Source organism: Montipora foliosa, chromosome 6, assembly GCF_036669935.1.
Source record: "Montipora foliosa isolate CH-2021 chromosome 6, ASM3666993v2, whole genome shotgun sequence".
NCBI classification, from domain to species: Eukaryota; Metazoa; Cnidaria; class Anthozoa; order Scleractinia; family Acroporidae; genus Montipora; species Montipora foliosa.
This window is the reverse complement of record NC_090874.1, coordinates 9,885,126-9,892,625: the sequence shown is the minus strand read 5'-3', so window position 1 is coordinate 9,892,625 and position 7,500 is coordinate 9,885,126. Positions and strand designations below refer to the sequence as shown.

Genomic DNA, 7,500 nt, shown 5'->3' with positions numbered 1-7,500 from the left:
AGCCCGCTGCAGATTATTGAACCGATGACGTCAAAATGACGTTAAAAGTGCAGCCCGCTGCAAATTATTGAACCGTTGACCGAAAAAAGCTGGGGACGAGATTGTGTTATTTTTGTTGAGCAGAAAAATGGCTGCGAGTAGGTTTAGAAGCTTGAGCGAAGAAAATATTTTGAATGAATAATAAAGCAATTATTAAATTCGGCTTTCGTAGAATATGAATAATTCTGCAGGTCTCGGAGGACGTTATCCACCTCGGCCTTCGGCCTTGGTGGATAACACTCTCCTCGACCTGCAGCCTCATTCAATAATTGCTAATTGTAAGTCCAGATCTTGCATTATAAGGCGAGATTTCGCATTGTAAGACGAGATCTCGCATTATAATACATTATAGGGTTAAGGTTTTGATTATAAGTTGAGATCTCGAGTTAACAGTCGAGATAGGAAATTCTCCACTTGCAGAAAATAACAACACCAGCAAGACCCTTACGGGCCACTGTAGTACAGTGCTCAACCTACTGAGCCACCGGTCGTGAAATCACCAAATTTTAGATTTTGATCACAACCACGAGCAGGCAACAGAGAATCTTTCATTCTGAAACCGCCTTTACCAATTTATTTCGAGTATACTTTGCTAACATTGCCGTGACAAAGTAAACGAGGTGAAAAAATCGCGAAAGACTATCGATTGTGCAAGTGACACTTTCCTGAACATCGCCATCGTCGATCTTAAAATTCCATGTTGTTAGGACAGAACCGTAATTAAGATTCTCTGTCAGTGATGACTTTCCAATTCTCTCTCCATGTTCATGGCTAACAGCTGTTCAGGAATTAACTACACTCCCACTCCCCTAAATTCACCGTGCGAGCAGAGCCTGTCTAAAACTCGCCAGAGGGAGAACAAGAGAGGCTCTGCAGAAATCATGTCAAGTCTTTTTAAGTCGCAAGTTTAGCCTAAGATTCTGGGCTAGTCCCTCCCGTCAAACTGGTTAATTAATTAAGGCAGCGCGCGCATCATGTTTTTGATCGAGCCTTCAGTACGAAAATCAATATGGCGTCTGGGTTTGAAACGTGTCCAAGCAACGGCTTGCGCATGCTCAATAAAGACTTAACACGATTTCTGCAGAGTCCTTTTTATCTCGTCGAGTTAAGAAAGGCTCTGCTGGCAGGGTGCCCGAAATTAAGCGTGACTCATATCGGTTTCATTCTTGAAGGACTGCCACACCATTTTCATGTTAAAAAGCTTGGAATAGTGGCGAAGTGATTACAATAACGCGAATTTATGTTTTGAGAAGACGTTCTCGTTGCTGTTCCCGTCGTCGTTGCTAAAGCTCCCAAATATCCATCACTAGCCACCGACACTAAGGGGAATAGTTGTTTTAGTATATACTAAAACAGTGAAATAATGTAGCACAAAAAAATGATTTTAACTCATTTGATCCTTCAACGATTACAATATTTTTGGAGTTCAAATCTCGCGCGAGTTGCTCAGAGGTGAATATCTAACAATTATTCCATGAGCGCGCGTTGGATATGAGATGGTAAATAGCCAACGAGGAGCGTAGCGCCGAGTTGGCTATAACCACTCTCATATCCAACAAGCGCGAATGGAATAATTGTTTTATTAAATTCCTTAAACTCCAAAAGTTTAGAAGTACGAAATACGAGCGAAAAAAGCGAGAACATCCTAGCGAAATCGAAAAAAGTTGATGAAGATGCGATGTTGTGTAATACCTCGTGGTCAGACAGACGCAGGCTCATCACAAAAACATTTCTTACCTTTTCGCGAATCTCTAAGCTTCGAAAGTGATCTAAACTTTCCACAAAAACGTTTTTCTTTTGCTTTATACCGAAAGAAATTTCGCTTTCTGGCGTAAACGTTTTTAGTTTAGCAACGCTAAGCGCAATCATTTACCATATAAGGTCAAACTAAGGTATATGAGCTGATAACCGAGATTGAGTGAACCAATCAGAGCACGAAAATTGCATTATCCAAGGTTGAGAATTTAATAACAAAGGATATACGGAGTTTGAGTAGCCAATCAGAGCGCGCGTTTAACGTTTTACGGATATCAAGTATATCGTCTCAAATCCCATGCCTGTCGTTTACCGTTTCACGATAAGAAAAAAACGGGAAAAAGGAAGAAATATGATCGTGCTGCACGTGCGGGACGCACTTTGGTACACCTCTTTCCCGTACTCGTCAAAACAATAGCCCGTACTGTAAAATCCCGACCAAACCCAGCCAATCAGAGTGATCCATTTAGCCTGAAAATTGCTTTAAGATCTACGAGGGCGAAGTCGGCGAAGATGTCACCTCAATATATAACTTTGCTTTATCGCAAGTCTTTCACAATTATTCGTTAACTTAAATTTAACTCGTTCACGTATAGTACGTCCTACTACAATGTAGGCTAAGTATCCTAAAGATAAAATGGTACGAATGGTTTCAGAGGGAAAATAGCCTGAGAATGAAAGATTCTGTTGCATGCTCACGTTGATGATTTCACGTCGTTGTTATGCAGATTACCTTAAAATTATATGTGTCTTGTTTTAATGATTATTTCAAACGATTTGATAAAGGCAAATTATATTTGTGAGTTGACGTTTCGAGCGTTAAGGGCCCGGGAAAACTGCTTGAACATCCGTTCGATTTTGTCGAGCAGCGATGTTGAAACCATTTGCCTCCCCCCTTCCCCCCCCCCCCCCCCCCCCTTCCTTTAACGGTATTGAAACATGTTGAATTGAAGTTGAACCGTTTGCCATGTTAATCATCAATCATTGCGCAGCATTGAACTAGGTACCACTAGCTCTATACAGACTGAAAGAAACTGCGTGAGTCAAATCGAATTCGAACCCAAAATACTGCCAAACGCTGTACCAGAACATCCTCGAAGTTACCAGCTCAAAAGTAAAATAATTCACGTACAATTTGACTTGCTTTCAACGCCGTTACCGATCAGAAGAAAACATTTTTTGCCCATTATTTTGAATAACGAACTTCAAGGAATAAAAGAACAATAGTTAGTTATTAGCCGAAGCTGACAAGCTTTCTCGGCATCGAATCCGGCTTGCGAGCAGGCCCGGCCCTGTCTGTCTTCGCGGAGCAATCGAGAAAGATGGGGGACTACTCTGTTAACCTCAGTAAACTAACCCAAGAGAAGTCAGTGCGTCAAGATGATTTCAACCACTGCGGTCAAAGACAGACCAGCCACAATTCCCAAACCCAATGTTACCGTCCGATGAAAAGCGTGCAAAATATGTTTTTCTCAGTTCTGGCTAACGATAAACGCTTTTATAAACAACGGAGAACAAGACATTGCTAGTGCAGCAACCCGGCTGGAATTGCGTTCTCCGTTAGAGACTCAAAATTCTTCACCTATAAGTTATCGTCACGCTTTCAACGACGACGCTTTTGTTAAAAGTCATCGATCAGGAGGTATTAAGTTTACAACTAAAATAATGCAAGAAAATATATTTTTTTGTTTCGACTTACCTTGGTTAAATGTGTTCAGTCGTCGCTGAGCCGATGTTGTGGCAAACTTTCACAATTTTGCAAGATTTAAAGAGGTGAGTATGTTAATGTAATCAACTGAACATTTGAAGACTTTTGTCATCAACAGACAATACATCACGGACTTAATGGCAGCAAGAGCTTAACCCTTTAACTCCCAGTAATGCCACTTATACATTTTACTCTGTCTAACGCCAGACGATTTTACTCGTCAATGGGGAACCCCACGAGGCTGAAAGGGTTAACAACAGCTGGATTCACTCAAAAACTATGTCCCCATTAACCCTTTAACTCCCAGTAGTGCCACTTAAGTGGCATCATGAGGGGGTTGCAATCATCATAAAGAAAGAAATGGAAAAGTACTTAATGGAATGGAAGCCATTAAACAGCAGGATTATTCAAGCACGATTTAAGGGTAGGCAGACTAACTTGTCCATCATACAATGTTACGCACCTACTAATAACAGCAACGACAGAGAGAAAGAAGCCTTCTATGAGCAGGTCCAAGCGACACTTGAGAACGTCCATTGTAGGGACCTCCTGCTGGTGATAGGTGACCTTAACGCCAAGGTTGGCTCGGACAACGTGAATTTTGAAAGGGTAATTAATGGGAAGAGAGGGATGTGAAACGACAATGGAGAGAGGTTGGTAGAGTGGTGTGCATTCAATAACATGATCATTGGTGGAACTTTATTCCCGCATCGCAACATTCACAAACTCACTTGGACATCCCCAAATGGGCGGGATCAAAACCAAATAGACCATCGCATGGTTAACAGCATGTGGCGCCGCTCCCTGCTTGACGTAAGAGTAAAAAGAGGGGCTGATGCAAGCAGCGATCACCATCTTGTGACTGCAAAGGTGAGACTGAAACTTAGAGCAACTGGGCCAAATAAAAACACCACCCCTAGATATGACATCAGCAGACTACAAGACCCTAGGACACGAGACAAACAACGACAGCTCCTCACCTCTGAAAAAGACCAAGAAGCACGTTGGGTAGAACATTTCAAGGAAGTCCTTAATATACCAGCACCAGAAGAGGAGCCTGACATACCAGAAGCTGAGGAGGACCTAAGAGTTGACACTGGACCACCAAAGAAAGGAGAGATCATTGTGGCCATTAATTCTCTAAGAAACCACGAGGCACCTTGCAAATAGGGCCTCAATGCTGAGCTGTTCAAGGCAGATGCTGTGCCCACCGCAAACATCTTGCAACCACTTTTTAACACCATATGGGGCAGAACGAAAATCCCTGATGACTGGAATCAGGGTATCATCATCAAGATACCAAAGAAAGGAGCTCTGTCTGAATGTACCAACTGGCGTGGTATGACATTGCTATCCACTCCGAGTAAGATCTTAGTGAAAGTCACCATGAAGCGCCTATCACTGGCTGTGGACCATAAACTTCGCGAGGAACAGGCAGGTTTCAGGAGAGAAAAGGGTTGTATCGATCATACTTTCACGCTGAGAAATATCATTGAACAGAGTACTGAATGGCAGTGAACTCTCTATGTGAACTATGTAGATTTTGAAAAGGCCTTCGACAGTGTACACCGACACAGCCTCTGGAAGATATTATTATGGAATCCCCTCCCACCTTGCTGAGATTATCAAAAGCTTCTATCAACTGTACCTGCTCGGTTGGTGATGGTGACATCTTATTTGAAGTCCACACTGGTGTCAGACAGGGGTGTGTCATGTCCACATTGCTTTTCAATCTTGTTGTGGACTGGATCATGCTGCGCACCACTGAGGATCAGATCAGGTGCATCAGATGGACGCTCTTTTCCTATTTGGAAGACCTAGATTACGATGATGATTTAGCCTTACTATCACACATCCACACGCACATTCAAGAGAAAAGACGCAACGCCTTAACACCTTTGCGAAGCAAGTTGGCCTCAACATCAGCAGCAAGAAGACCGAAATTATGGCACTGAATAGTACCGACGCACGACCAGTCCAGATTGATAATGAAGAACTTCCTTACACAGACAGATCAGTTTACCTATCTTGGCAGCATCGTCAGTAGAGATGGAGGAACTGATCTGGACATTCAGAGCCGTCTCAACAAGGCCAGAAACTCGCTTAACATGATGAATTCCACCGCTTACAGTACTCTCACCAAGCTGAAACTCTATCACAGCTGCGTCCTTTTAATTCCCTTGTATGGTTCAGAATGTTAGCGCCTAACGGAGAAGGATTTATCAAAACTCTCCACATTTCACACCAAGAGCCTTCGGTGTATTCTACGCATCTTTTGGCCTACTGTCATCTCAAATAAAGATCCCTTTGAACGGTGTGGAACTGAACCAATGGCTACCATCCTGATGAGGAGACGCTGGAGGTGGATTGGCCATGTTACCCGTCAAGAAGCTTCCATTGGGAAAACTGCTTAACGCCAGAAGGGAAACGCAAGAGGGGCCGCCCCAAGATCACGTGGCGACGGACAGTGGAGAAAGGAATCAAGGAGATGGGGAAGACCTGGAGAGGCATCAACGTTATGGCAAGGGACCGGCAAATGTGGAGGGAGCATGTTGCTGCCCTACATATGATGCCACTTAGGCGTAGAGGGCATGAGTGAGAGAGTGAGTGACTTTGACTCCGCACTGAAACCGCAAATGGTCAACAAATCTGTCAATCATTCGACTTTGCAACAAATGCGCCAAACATTTCATTTGGAGGAAAAATGGAGTATGCCAACATCCTTCTTCTTTTGGCATGCCTGTTGCTCTTAAATTTGGCACAAATTCAAACAGGAATGTTGCTCGTGATGTGCTGTGTTTTGAAACATCAAATCATTCGAAATCAAGTTATGTATGACGCGTGGGATTCAACAATCCATACTCCCGGAGCCTTCCAAGACCTAACCGGTCTCGGTTTGAGATTCACTACGCCGACCGAAGAATTGCTGAGGGGTGTTTTAGAAAACAACCTCGAACTTGACGTCCTGTGAATGTATTGCGACCGACCGTGACGCGTCAAAATACATGTTCGCGTGACTGTATCCCTACATTTTTTCATTTGACCAATTTTTGTCCTGTTTTTACCCTAGGACAAAATACACTACTGGGAGTTAAGGTGTTAATGGGGACATAGTTTTTGAGTGAATCCAGCTGTTGTTAACCCTTTCAGTCTCGTGGGGTTCCCCATTGACGAGTAAAATCGTCTGGCGTTAGACAGAGTAAAATCTATAAGTGGCACTACTGAGAGTTAAAGGGTTAATGGGGACATAGTTTTTGAGTGAATCCAGCTGTTGTTAACCCTTTCAGCCTCGTGGGGTTCCCCATTGACGGTTAAAATCGTCTGGCGTTAGACAGAGTAAAATCTATAAGTGGCACTACTGGGAGTTAAAGGGTTAATGGGGACATAGTTTTTGAGTGAATCCAGCTGTTGTTAACCCTTTCAGCCTCGTGGGGTTCCCCATTGACGGTTAAAATCGTCTGGCGTTAGACAGAGTAAAATCTATAAGTGGCACTACTGGGAGTTAAAGGGTTAATGGGGACATAGTTTTTGAGTGAATCCAGCTGTTGTTAACCCTTTCAGCCTCGTGGGGTTCCCCATTGACGGTTAAAATCGTCTGGCGTTAGACAGAGTAAAATCTATAAGTGGCACTACTGGGAGTTAAAGGGTTAATGGGGACAATGAGCAAATGTTTAAAGTATTGCAAATTATATTAAAATTATGCTCGATGTCTAATGAACTGCTTTTTAGTAGGTGCATGACTCTTGCTTGAATATAGTTTCCAAAATAAACCGCATCCCACACAAATGGTCGTTAATTAAATACACAAATTTATGCGATGATTAATTAATGCTGGAGCAGTGTTTGGCAGAAAAGTAAATCTGTTAGAGAAAACTAGTTTTGAAGAGTTTTATTTGGAGCATAGTCTATGAGAACCTTTGTCGAAATGTTCGTAAAGGGAGAACATGTTTGCTTTGATAAAAAATAGACCAAATGGTCCAATATAATTGCCACTTGCG

At 42.8% G+C, this 7,500-nt stretch overlaps 1 protein-coding gene across 5 annotated transcripts in view; it reads right to left on the bottom strand.

Annotated features, from left to right (window-relative positions):
- Positions 1–7,500, bottom strand: part of LOC138006622 (uncharacterized) — a 60,282-nt gene that overhangs the window by 51,251 nt on the left and 1,531 nt on the right. The window lies entirely within an intron of this gene.